We start from the raw sequence: 11,469 nt of genomic DNA, 5'->3' as shown, positions 1-11,469 counted from the left end.
GTAAAAATTAACTTTGAAGTTTGCATGACAACTTTGATTCTGTTTCTGCTAAACATACAAACCAAACTCTGAGTAACTGCACCTTTGATTTATTTTTTGAGCATGCATTTTCCTTTTGATTTTGTGGGTGCAAGTTCAGTTCCAATGGAACATGCAATCAGGGCTTCCTCATGCATCTACCAGACTTCCCTTCAGGACTTTGAAGAAGAGTGTATGACAAAAATAATGTAGCTCCAAAATTGCATTTTGGTTAGCTCTGTGAGGCTTAATGGCAGGGGGGTGGAGGGGGAAGATATGCCATAACATCTTCCCGTTTCTCCTGTTGTTCCTTCCCTTTCCTGCCATGCACAGGCCCTTTCAGTGGAGTCTTGCAGTGGTAAGAATATGCTAGAAGAGCAAATGAGCTGCTCTCCATAAGGAAAATGTCTTCTTTGCACGTCTTGTCAGTGCTAAATGGCAAACACAAAAAAATGCACCTTGACATTGAAACCAGATGTTCTGAATATGTAGCAATGTTCTGCCTGAAATAATTTTCTGAACAAGAATTCTAACAACGAAGACCTGAAACTGCCATTCTTCCATTTCTGACCATTTGTGATAATAGACCAATGTAGGCCTTGTGGTTTCTCAAAAGTTTCCCAATATCTTGCCAGCTATTAATTTGTTTCAAAAGTTGTTTACCTCATATAAACACTCAGATTAAACTCTTTCAGCCATTAAAAAGCTTTTCGACAAGGCCACCCAGTTTAGACTGGGTTATATACTTTTTTTTTTTTTTCCTTGTACTCAGGTAAAAAAGCTGATCTGGACATGATAGGGAGGACATCATAAAAGTAATGATGATTATAGTAATATATTTCAATGGATGGTATGAAAACCACACCACTTGTTTCAACATTGTTTAATCACTTTTTCTCTAGAAAGATGATGCGCATTCAGCTGAATATTCTTGGTGCCCACCTTTGGCAGAATTAATTTCAGGAACGGCTGAGAATTCTTGCCCATGTCCCACAGACTACATAGAGGTGAGTAAGATACAACATTGTGTACAAAAATTCTTTATTAAAGTGAATTTAAGACATGTCACAGAAGTTTTATGGCAATACTACCTTTGATGAATGTAAACAACCCAGAAGTCCAAAAGTACATCTCAAACAAGGCATAATGAAATGCTTTAATGCCCTTAATAAAAAAACTGTCTTTCTGACAAATTGAAAGTTTCAGTTGTCCCCTTAAATTGTCAGTGTAATAAATGACATTTTTAATATTCAATCATTGATTTTTGTGCATTTTCATTTTATTATAAAGTGTTGAGTTCTATACATATTTTATAGTAGTAATGTCTATTTAGCTTGCTGGCAAAGGACTTTCAAATAGTGAAGTATGTGTTCAGGCAAAGTATGAGTTTGGTTTGATTGTCATGCAAAAGGTCTATGTGTTCAGTAGCCTCAAACGGCCTAATAAAAAAAAGTACACCACCTCCCAGTTCAATTAAATCCGAACAAGATTGCAGCATCCTTGTTTCAGCTTAAGAGCTATATAATTCACCTTTGGTGGTTTGTAGCAACATAAATGTAACAAACTTCTCATAAGCAGGACTGTATTTTAGTCAGGAATTAACATTCTTAAGTAGTTGAGTTTTTAATCTTTTGTGAATTTTGTGTACAGACAAGTCCTCTGAAAACACTATGTGACTCCAACAGCATAACACTGAATTAAAGCACAAGACAAGAGCTTAAGCAGTGTTTGGCAGAAGGAACATAAGCATCTAATTCATGATTTCCCGCAGCAGCATTTTTGTGAACTAACATTCTTCATTCAGCATAAATCTGTAGAATTCCAGAGACCTCAGTATAGCTCTGCCACTTATTACCAGCTGCAAATAGGGCTTCCTATCCACAGTTTGCATCAAGAAAATAGTAGTATTAATTAGAAACACTGCCTGTGCTTGGAATGACAAAAGGCTGTTTGCTTTTCTCACTCTCTTTCCCTGCTGCAGTTAATCAGAAGGTGCAGAAAAAATAATCCAGCCCAAAGGCCTACATTTGAACAAGTCAAGAAAATGTTGTACAAGATGAATCCTAATAAAGTTAGCCCTGTTGACATGATGATGACTCTGGTAATTTTAGTTTTTTAATCAATTCTAAGTCAATCTGCTCACCTGCAGTAACTTTCACCTCTATCCTTCAGGTTTGTTTTCTGATCTCGTACCCCTTGTTTGATGATGAAATCCAGTCATTCACTCACCTCTGGTGGGGTGATTGTAGCTGCAGTTCTGCTTGAGACCCAGCTTTCCTTCTCATTCAATTTCTGTCAGTTTTTCTTAAATTTCTCAGCTTCTTTGGGGCTGAACACTTTTGTTTCTTCAGTGAAATATTTGGTTTTTAATGTACTTGCAGGAAACTAGATTCCCCTTTTCCAGTGGCTTGGTGGTGGTCTTACAGTACTGGGGGCATAGAATCCCTGCAAGCCACAAATAGCATGTTTACAGATGCATTTTGAGCAGAGTATCTTAAGCCCATCAGCAGAAAAAAAAGACTCCTGCCTCCACAGCCTGTTGTCTCACACAGAGCAAGGATGTAAAAAGCATAGTATAGCATAGCAGGATAGTCTACAAAACAGCATTGTGAGTCTTTGACAGAAGATTGAGACTTAGATACATTTTGTTTTGGTAAAATATTTTAATCCATGTCTGCAGCTTGGTCTCTGCATTGGATTTGACCCCTAATATTTACACAGACTTTGAAAAGTCTGGAATTGGCTTCTGCCCTCTTACGTGTAAGCAACAATCTCAAATCCAGAATCATAAATTTACCTAGAGAGAAATCTGATCTTTGAATTTTGTAAGAAAAAATTAGCTATCATCTCAGACCTGAGCCTTTGCTTATCTGAATGTTTTCAAAACAGAATCATTCAAATGCTTAAATCCTATCCAACTATGAATCTGTTTCAGTAAACAGATTATTTTATGCAATTGTCAATGTTATTTAGATGGAGAAATACAGCAAACATCTGGAGATATTGGTTTCTGAGAGAACCCAGGATTTAATGCACGAAAAACAGAAGACTGATCGTCTGTTATATAGTGAGTCATACAGCAAAAATACTGCATATTCTTCTCAATAATAATAATCTGATTTTAACTGTCTAATTACAAACAGAAACCCTTTGATAGTTGATTATTTAATAGATAACATTTAGTTAGCAATGAATTAATATACTTGTTCCTTGCAAAGCTGGAAAGATATTTAGCTACTTTTTATATTTTTCCCCTAAAAATCAGTGCACTCCTCTGAGAGCTATGACTCCAGAATCCATAGTGCTCTCACTTTGATCTTGCTTGGCAATCCTTCTGTATAGTTATAAAAAATGGGGAATTGCTTTCGGACTGAGGTTACTTTTGATGGCAGTGTATCTTCTGGAATTCCACAAAAAAAAGGATAAAGGAACAAGTATAGCACAGAGGGCAGAAAAAGGAAAAGGCTGTGAAAGTGCAAAATAGGAGAAAGAAAGAAGATCAAAAAAATCAGAGAAGACATAGTAAACAAACCTAACACAGGAAGAAAACACTAGCAAAGAGTTGACAAAGAAAGAGTTAGTAATATCACAAGTCACACTATTAGAATCTAACCTTACTCTGACTTGGAATGTATGGATCCTGGTCAGTTTGAACTAAAAGTTATGGGTCATCTGAAAAATCTGGACTTGTTATCAGTGAGATTTACTGTGAATTCTCACATTACAGCAGAGCAGATTTTGATGCTAAAGACTGCTTTCACCTTCGGAATATTTCACATTTATGAACATTGCTTTTATACCTTTAAACAAACATGTTCTGTTTATTGTCTGCTTTTATCCATGTCAAAAGAGTAACAAGGCTCTACTTTCTACAATAGGTATGTTGCCGAAGCAAGTAGCAGATGATCTCAGGCAGGGAAAACATGCACAAGCACAAAGTTACTTAAGTGCCACCATCTTTTTCAGGTAAACAAAAATGAAAGATAGGACTAGAACTGACTCCTACTGAAGAAACTTCTAGGCTCCTAGTGGAGATGAAGCTCCTAACTGAGTGCAGAGTTTCTATCTAAACTGTCATTTATTGTACCAGGTGGCAACATTTGACTCTGCAAATGAGTGCCTTTCAAAATTTGCACAAGTCTCCATTTTTCATTACAATTACTTAAATAAAAAATGAGATTACTGTGGAGCTCTAACACACAGCAACATGTCACTTTATGTGTGTTACACACACATGCATGTGTGTTTCATAAGATAGGCCTAACTAAAGGTTCCAGCATTTAGCTGTGTAAAGGAAACTTGTCTATCCTTAGAATCCACATGGCTTTACAGTCTTTGACTTGTTATGTGTGCATGAAGCAACATACAAATTGCATATCTTCACTTGTCATAAATGGACAGATATTCCCTTTTTTTCATTTGTACATAACCCAAACCTGAAGAGTACTTAGTCTGTTGCAGATTAAAGTCTAGCTGTAAAAAATGGTTTACTGCATTGGTAAGCAAAAAGACTTAAGTCAGACAGTCCTTTTAAGTGGAAGGAGTCTGTTTTCAGTTTAAGTAAATGTTTGAAGACAAAACTATTCTGTAAGATCCTTTGTGAAAGAAATACTGAAAAAGAGAGGGTTGAGGTAGTTCCACTGAGAAATTATTACTATGTGTTTAGGTTTACCAATCTGCAATGGTCAAGACAGTGGATGAGTATGTTCTTTTTGTTGTGTTTTAACAGCGACATTGTTGGCTTCACTCAGCTGTCCAGCAGCAGCACACCTTACCAAGTGGTAGATCTCTTGAACAAGCTTTATACCACTTTTGATGAAATCATAGATAACTATGATGTCTATAAGGTGGAGACAATAGGAGATGCCTGTAAGTTCCTCGAGCTGTGGACAATGATGGGTCATGGGTATTTCACCAGGATAGGTACTGACTTGGTGGCAAGGAAGAACAGATGAAGGAGAATTGGAAATCTTATTACCACTGGGAAGACCACAAAAAACAAATAGGGGAGAAGTTCCAGCAGAGCCCTAGCAAACTTTAGGAACATTTTCCTGCATACCTTTCATCATTTCTACAATTGATGAATGTTGTGGATGGGACAAATGAGTTGAGTAAACTACTGCTGCTGTTTATTTAGTTCCTACGTCTCATAAGGTCTGACTTTAAACCTTGGCAACAGATTAATCCCGGTTGACAACTTCTGTTTCACAGGAACACAACTTAAAAATTTACCTTCTGTATGGGAGCATAGGTGCCATTCCATAAGCTTTATTATCTCTCTCTTTTTTGTAAAGACCATGACAACCTTCTCTCTCCTAATACTCTGTAGGAGCTTCTCTGCCTCTTCTTTTTGGATTTTTAGGAAAATGGCTTTCTATTTGCTATCACGGGAATCTGTTAGGGATTGACTACCATTAAAACTAAGTTCCATCAAACACCTAGCAGAATCTAGCAGGTTTTTTGCATGAGACAGAGAGGAAATCCTGTAAGAGATGTGGAAAAGAAAACCCACCTTTTTTTATTCTGTGGAGTGGTTGAGCACATTCTGGAGCATAAAATTCCTGAACAAATGCACCTGAGGGATCCTGAAGGGACCAGTCTTTTGTCCTACACAGTAAGAGTCAGTGCAGAAAGCATAAGACAATGCCTAGTAGGAATCATTGTCTCTCTTTATAATATCTGCCCAAAGACAAAAGGTATTGAACCGCCACTTTGCCACTACCTGTCCCACTTCAAGCATCCTCAGTGAAGGGAGGGAGGAAGAAAGGGTAGGAAGGAATAAATCTTATGGAAACGTAAGCAGGAAATCCAACATTTTTCATAGTTAGCGTAACTACACGCATGAGCCTTAGCCCTATCCTTCATTCGTTTCTGGCTTTCTCAGCTCAAATTGCGCCACAGGATAAGATGGAATAGGGCTTTACTTTTTTCTAACTTAGGCAGCATCCTTTGGTAAATCTGTGTGTAATGCCACAGGTTAACACAGTTGCATTGTTGTGTTAAGATATGGTGGTGTCGGGAGTACCCAAAGAGAATGGGATTCTTCATGCCGGTGAGATCGCAAGCATGGCTTTAGACCTTCTGGACATCTGCAAGACTTTTAAGATCCCACATAAGCCCAACACGCTCCTAAAGATAAGAGCAGGAATCCATTCAGGTATGTTGAGGGCTGCAAAAGAGTCCTTCTCTGGTTTAACAAATGTTTCTATAGGCATTTCCTCTCCATTAAAAGTGAAGTTAATTTCTTGACATGGGACCTGATAGAGGTCATCCCAACAGAATAAATTATTGGATACCTGGAATATTTGGAACACAATGCAGAATACAACATTGGAAACATCACATGACCCCAGTACCTTTGCTGATGTGAGTGAGGACTGCCATTCTGTATCTGTTAATTGTCCTTTTCAGCTGTTCTCTTTGCAAAATAATGAGTTGCTTCTTGACTTTTTGATCTAACCTTCAATCTCAGACTCCTAGCTCCCTGATCTAAGCTGATGTGTGATTGCAACTTCTTCTTGACAGCCAGCCAAAGTTAGGCATGTGCTGTGCAGCCCAGAATCAGCAAACTAAGCAGCTTACATTGTCTCAGCAAGAGCTCATACCTTCTGTATTTTAATTCCCCTGGGGCTGACATGAGGGAATCAAAATAGTCATTTTCTGCCTTCAGCAGGAGCAGGTTACTTCCTGTTCCTGTGTTGTGTTTTATCCCAGCCAGCAACTAAGCACTGCACAGCCACTGGTTCCCCCCACATCAGGAAGGGGAGAGAATTGAAAGGGTAAAAGTGAGAAAACTTGTGGGTTGAGGTAAAGACACTTTAACAGGTAAAGCAAAAGCCATGCATGCAAACAAAGCAAACCAAGGAATTATTTCACCACTTCCCATTGGCAGGCAGGTGTCCAGCCATTTCCAGGAAAGCAGGGCTCCATCATGCTTAACAGTTACTTGGGAAGACAAACACCATAACTTTGAATGTCCCCCCTCCCTTCCTTCTTCCCCCAGCTTTATATGCTGAGCATGACATCATATGGTCAGTTGGGGTCAGCTGTCCCAGCTGTGTCCCCTCCCAACTTCTTGTGCACCCTCAGCCTACTTGCTGGTGGGGTGGGGAGAGAAGCAGAAGAGGCCTCAACTCTGTGTAAGCACTGCTCTGCAATGAAAAACATCCCTGTATTATCAACACTGTTTCCAGCACAAATCCAAAACATAGCCTCATACCAGCTGCTATGGAAAAAATTAACTCTAACCTGCCAAAACCAGCACATCCTGCTTTTCCATGTCATTACTAAGTGTTGTGTGCACAACTCCTGTTTGCAGCATTCCTATCTCACTGCCCCTCAAAATATTCTGTTGTTGTGTTGAAACATGATTCTGCAGGTGCCTTAACTCCTGCACACTACCTCCATCCCATCATCACTTCCCCCACCATTCTCCTCTGATGCCCTTTTGCAATTCCCTCCATGGCTCCGGAAGCCATCTGTAAGTCAGATGTATAATCCATATAAGACCATACTGATACTCAGTCTTTATCTTGTTAATGAATGAGATATAAAGTAAGGTAGGAAGCAGCCATGAGGTTGTATGACTGATTATGTGATTTAAAACCACAAAATATATTGTTTTCTTTTCTTTAACAGGAGCAGTTGTAGCTGGAGTGGTTGGGACCAAAATGCCACGGTATTGTTTATTTGGAGATACTGTGAACACAGCTTCCAGGATGGAATCTACCAGTGAAGGTAACAAGGAACAAACTGTAGATGTGGTTTTGACCATCCCTTAATGAATTCTGAAAAAAATGCTATGCTGAGTTTTGAGTCCTGTCCTGTTCAAATGACTGCAAGTCCCGTAAGAAGGGTGTTGATTTCTGGGTCCAATCTGCCTATGGGCAAATTATGCCAGTGATATTCTCTACAACCTTTGTAACAAGATCCCCTCATTCCCCAAGTCTCAGAGAGGAATTTTCATGGCTTTGAGGTTCTCTATAATAAAAAAAGGTAAGAATCAGATAAAATGAGAGGTAAGTGGATATATTAGCTATTTCTATTCCTTCCTGCCACCCAGCTGAATTTATAGTAAAAATATTTTCATAACTCCTCTCTTTCACTGATAACTTCCTGTAATGGAGAACACTAGAGATGGTAGGACACCATGGGAGCTGTGTCTGTCTTTAACCAGTATAGAAGATTATATATATATGTCCTCCAGCAAAGAGATTACGCAGGAATCTCTAATGATTAAATAGTGGAGATATCCTCACTGTCACTTCTTCCCAGGACATAAGAGCTCCATGTTTTGTTAACAAGCTTCGTCTTTAGCCAGTATGAGCATTTGAACCTCAACTTCTGAAATATTTTAGCCCGATCTACAAGAACTGGAAAAGAAAAAAAAAAGAAGAATGAGGGAGTGATTCAAGGTCAAACAACCTTGGTGGCTTGTTTTTGTTTCTTTCATTCATGAAATGAAGCTGAATAGTTTTATGGCACATGTTGCAATGCTTTGTAAATGGATTTGAATTAGGCAAAATCCAAGGTGTTTTCAAGTTTAATTTCATCATAAAAAGTGATGCTTTCAAAATCTATTATGGCCCACTAAAAGTAAGGCAGAAAGGCAGAGGAGTGGTTTTACATTATGGCTTTGAAGGTTTAGCCTGGGAATTTGAGAATCAACCATGATCCATTCCTTCTCACTATTTTATACATTTTTCCAAAGCAAATACTAGCCTGAGTGGAACACATATAAATTTATTTTCCTTCTGTCAGTCTCCCAGATAACTCTTTTCCTTCTCCATCTCCTCCTTTCAGGCTCCTTCTATCATCTCATCTGAACTGCTTTAAAACTAATGCCTTCAAAATCTGCTTTCGTCATTCTTCATATTTCATCTTTTGCTCTGTATGTCAGTCTATTTCTTATATGGCACATCAACACTATGAACTTAAGTATATAGACAGAGCTTCTTATCTTTTAAGCTTTTCTTTTATCTCCCTCTTTTTCCAGCCAGTACCTTTGAGGATCTCAAATTACATTAACATACTTTAACCCTAAGATGATCACTTTAAAATAGGTTAATTAATTACTAGTCATGTAAATTAAAATTGCTATCAGCTGGAATCTGAGTGCCAGTGTCTTGTTCCCAAGCAGGATTACCAGTTAAAATATCATGTATCTACTGGAAAGACTATTTCAGAGATATGTATCTGGATATGTTGAAACATATATTTCCTGGTCTACAGGGAATATTTTGAGACTTTCAATAAAAAACATTTTAAAAAGAAAAAGTGGACCTACAAACCCATCATTTTTTGATATAAGAAAAATCAATAGGACAATCTTAGCCAGCCCTACTGTCATCTGGGATCTTTTTCAAACAAAGAAGCATAATGATTTACTCTGTGTCGCAGAATGATAAAGGCAAAAAATCCCTAAGGATATTTTGGTAATTTTCCAGGTTTTGGCAAGATTTTCCTTTTGGACAAAAGTAGGAGTATTCAGAATTTATTCTATCTATCTGTCCTCCTCCTTGGTCCTTCCTCCATCATTTGCAGAAGGCAAGACAGCCAGTGTTTACAGGAAGATAAATTCTTAACAGAGGAAAAATCACATTGTGTAAGAAAAAAAGATAGTAGAATTATGCTAATATTGTCTGGTTTTGTCAGAGAGGGTTTTGTCCCCCTGTTTTTGTTTACAGGTTTGGAGGCAGAGCAAGGATGCCAGTTTTTTTAATGTTTAGACTTTGCTGAGAACTGTATGTGCAAAGAAAGCTCTGGCTCCTTATTGACCATGAGGTAGAACTATGTATGGTTTTCTTTGCAAGATGAAAAGGGTGCTCGTCAGTAACTCCAGCCAGGCAGGTATGAAGAGTAGACAAATAATATTAGATGCAGGATGTGAAGAGTAGTGTTTGTTGACAGCCACATATTTGTCCTGAGATGCTCTCACAAAGAGGCCGGGATACTGGAGCTTGTCTGTGAACATTTCAAATAACAGAGGAATGAAAGCAAAGACATGAAAAACATGAAGCGGCATTCATTAATGAGTCTTGAAGTCTTTGAGACACAGAGGCAGATGGGTCTGTCTTAGATTATGTCTTAGATTAGATGTTTAAATTATTATGATAAAATGACAATTGTCTCTCTTTCCAGCTCTTAAAATACAGTGCAGTTCAAGTGCATACCAGCTGTTGGAGCAGATTGGAGAGTATGTGTTAGTATGCCGAGGGAATTTACAAGTCAAGGTGTGTATGCAACATTTATACTCAGCTTTTCAGAGAGGAGAGTGTGAAAGTACTCTGGAGTCCCTCAGTTTTAACCCATGCAGTCCTCTATGTCTCAGAGTCCTTGGGTTAGTCTATTTCCTGTCCCTGAAGAGAGCAGGCTCAAGTTTTAAACCAGGACAAATTCCATGGGCTTGTTCATGGGACAACCCTGATAATTCAGAGATGAAGGACTTAGCCAAACTTGGAACTACTGTGTGGCATGTCACTTTGTCAGAACTGCTTGAAATCAAAAAAGGTCATTCAGAGACATCAGAAATCATCATAAGAGTTCCATAAGAGGACTAACATGCTTCTGGGCCCAGTTTTGGATGGGACTTCAAAGCATTGTTTTAATCAATAGTGCTGCTGCTATCTTTTAAGGAAAAGTTTTATACCTCAGTTGTCCTGTATGTAGAATGGCTGACAGGCACATCAGTGTCCTTTTGGGACTAGCTCTGAGTTGTAATAAGAAGGTTATTAAACAAATTATGGGTAGTATTTTAACCCTGTGACTCATTTTCTTCCTTAGGGGAAAGGAGACATGGTAACATACTGGCTTGAAGGTAAGAAAACCTCTGCCACCCAGAAGGCAGTCACCAGCACTTCTGTCACTCTTCAAGACCCCAAAAGAGCTTCATTTAGTTTGATACCAGGTGTCCTTCCCAATGATCCTCTCTCAAGTCCTCCTTACTAGCCACTCACCAACTCCAGCATCCATCCTGCTTTCAGTCTGTTAGGTCATCCTCCTAAATTAGAAAGTAAGAAAAGAGATGCTATGCCCCTTTGGCCTTGGGGATGTGTTAGCTCAGACTTTATTCACAGGTATCTCTCCCACCAGTAGCAGGAAAGATACAAAAAAGCAAAAACTCACCTTCAGCAATGATACATAACATTGGCACACCAGCTACTAGGGCAGAAGGTAGCTCCCCGTGTTACTTGCAGATTTGGTTTTGCTGGGTAGTGCCCTGCCAGCAGCCTCCACCACTTCAGAACCAGGTGCCTGGATATTTCAGCCTGTGAGTTGCTCCCACAGCAAAGAAGGAGACAGTGTAGTGTTGCTATTTAGTGGTATGATAAACCTTGTGGGTGTGATTGGTTTTGTTCTGTGAAAAGGAAAAATGAGTTGTGTATTGTGTTAAAAAGCAAGGCCCACTGAAAGAGGAGGATGAAGCAGTGCAATCATAGTTGATATAAACTG

The 11,469-nt window shown here is 38.8% G+C and overlaps 1 non-coding gene across 1 annotated transcript; it reads left to right on the top strand.

Moving 5' to 3' along the window:
* Window positions 1-7,654: 7,654 nt before the first annotated feature.
* LOC104323182 (uncharacterized) lies at window positions 7,655-11,054 on the top strand. Its single transcript, XR_011323277.1, has 3 exons — window positions 7,655-7,755; window positions 10,159-10,250; window positions 10,801-11,054. It is a non-coding gene; the product is annotated as an uncharacterized protein (transcript).
* Window positions 11,055-11,469: the final 415 nt, after the last annotated feature.

Source organism: Haliaeetus albicilla, chromosome Z (assembly GCF_947461875.1).
Source record: "Haliaeetus albicilla chromosome Z, bHalAlb1.1, whole genome shotgun sequence".
Taxonomy (NCBI): Eukaryota; Metazoa; Chordata; class Aves; order Accipitriformes; family Accipitridae; genus Haliaeetus; species Haliaeetus albicilla.
The sequence above is the reverse complement of the archived record's forward strand: the minus strand, read 5'-3'. Positions and strand labels throughout refer to the sequence as shown.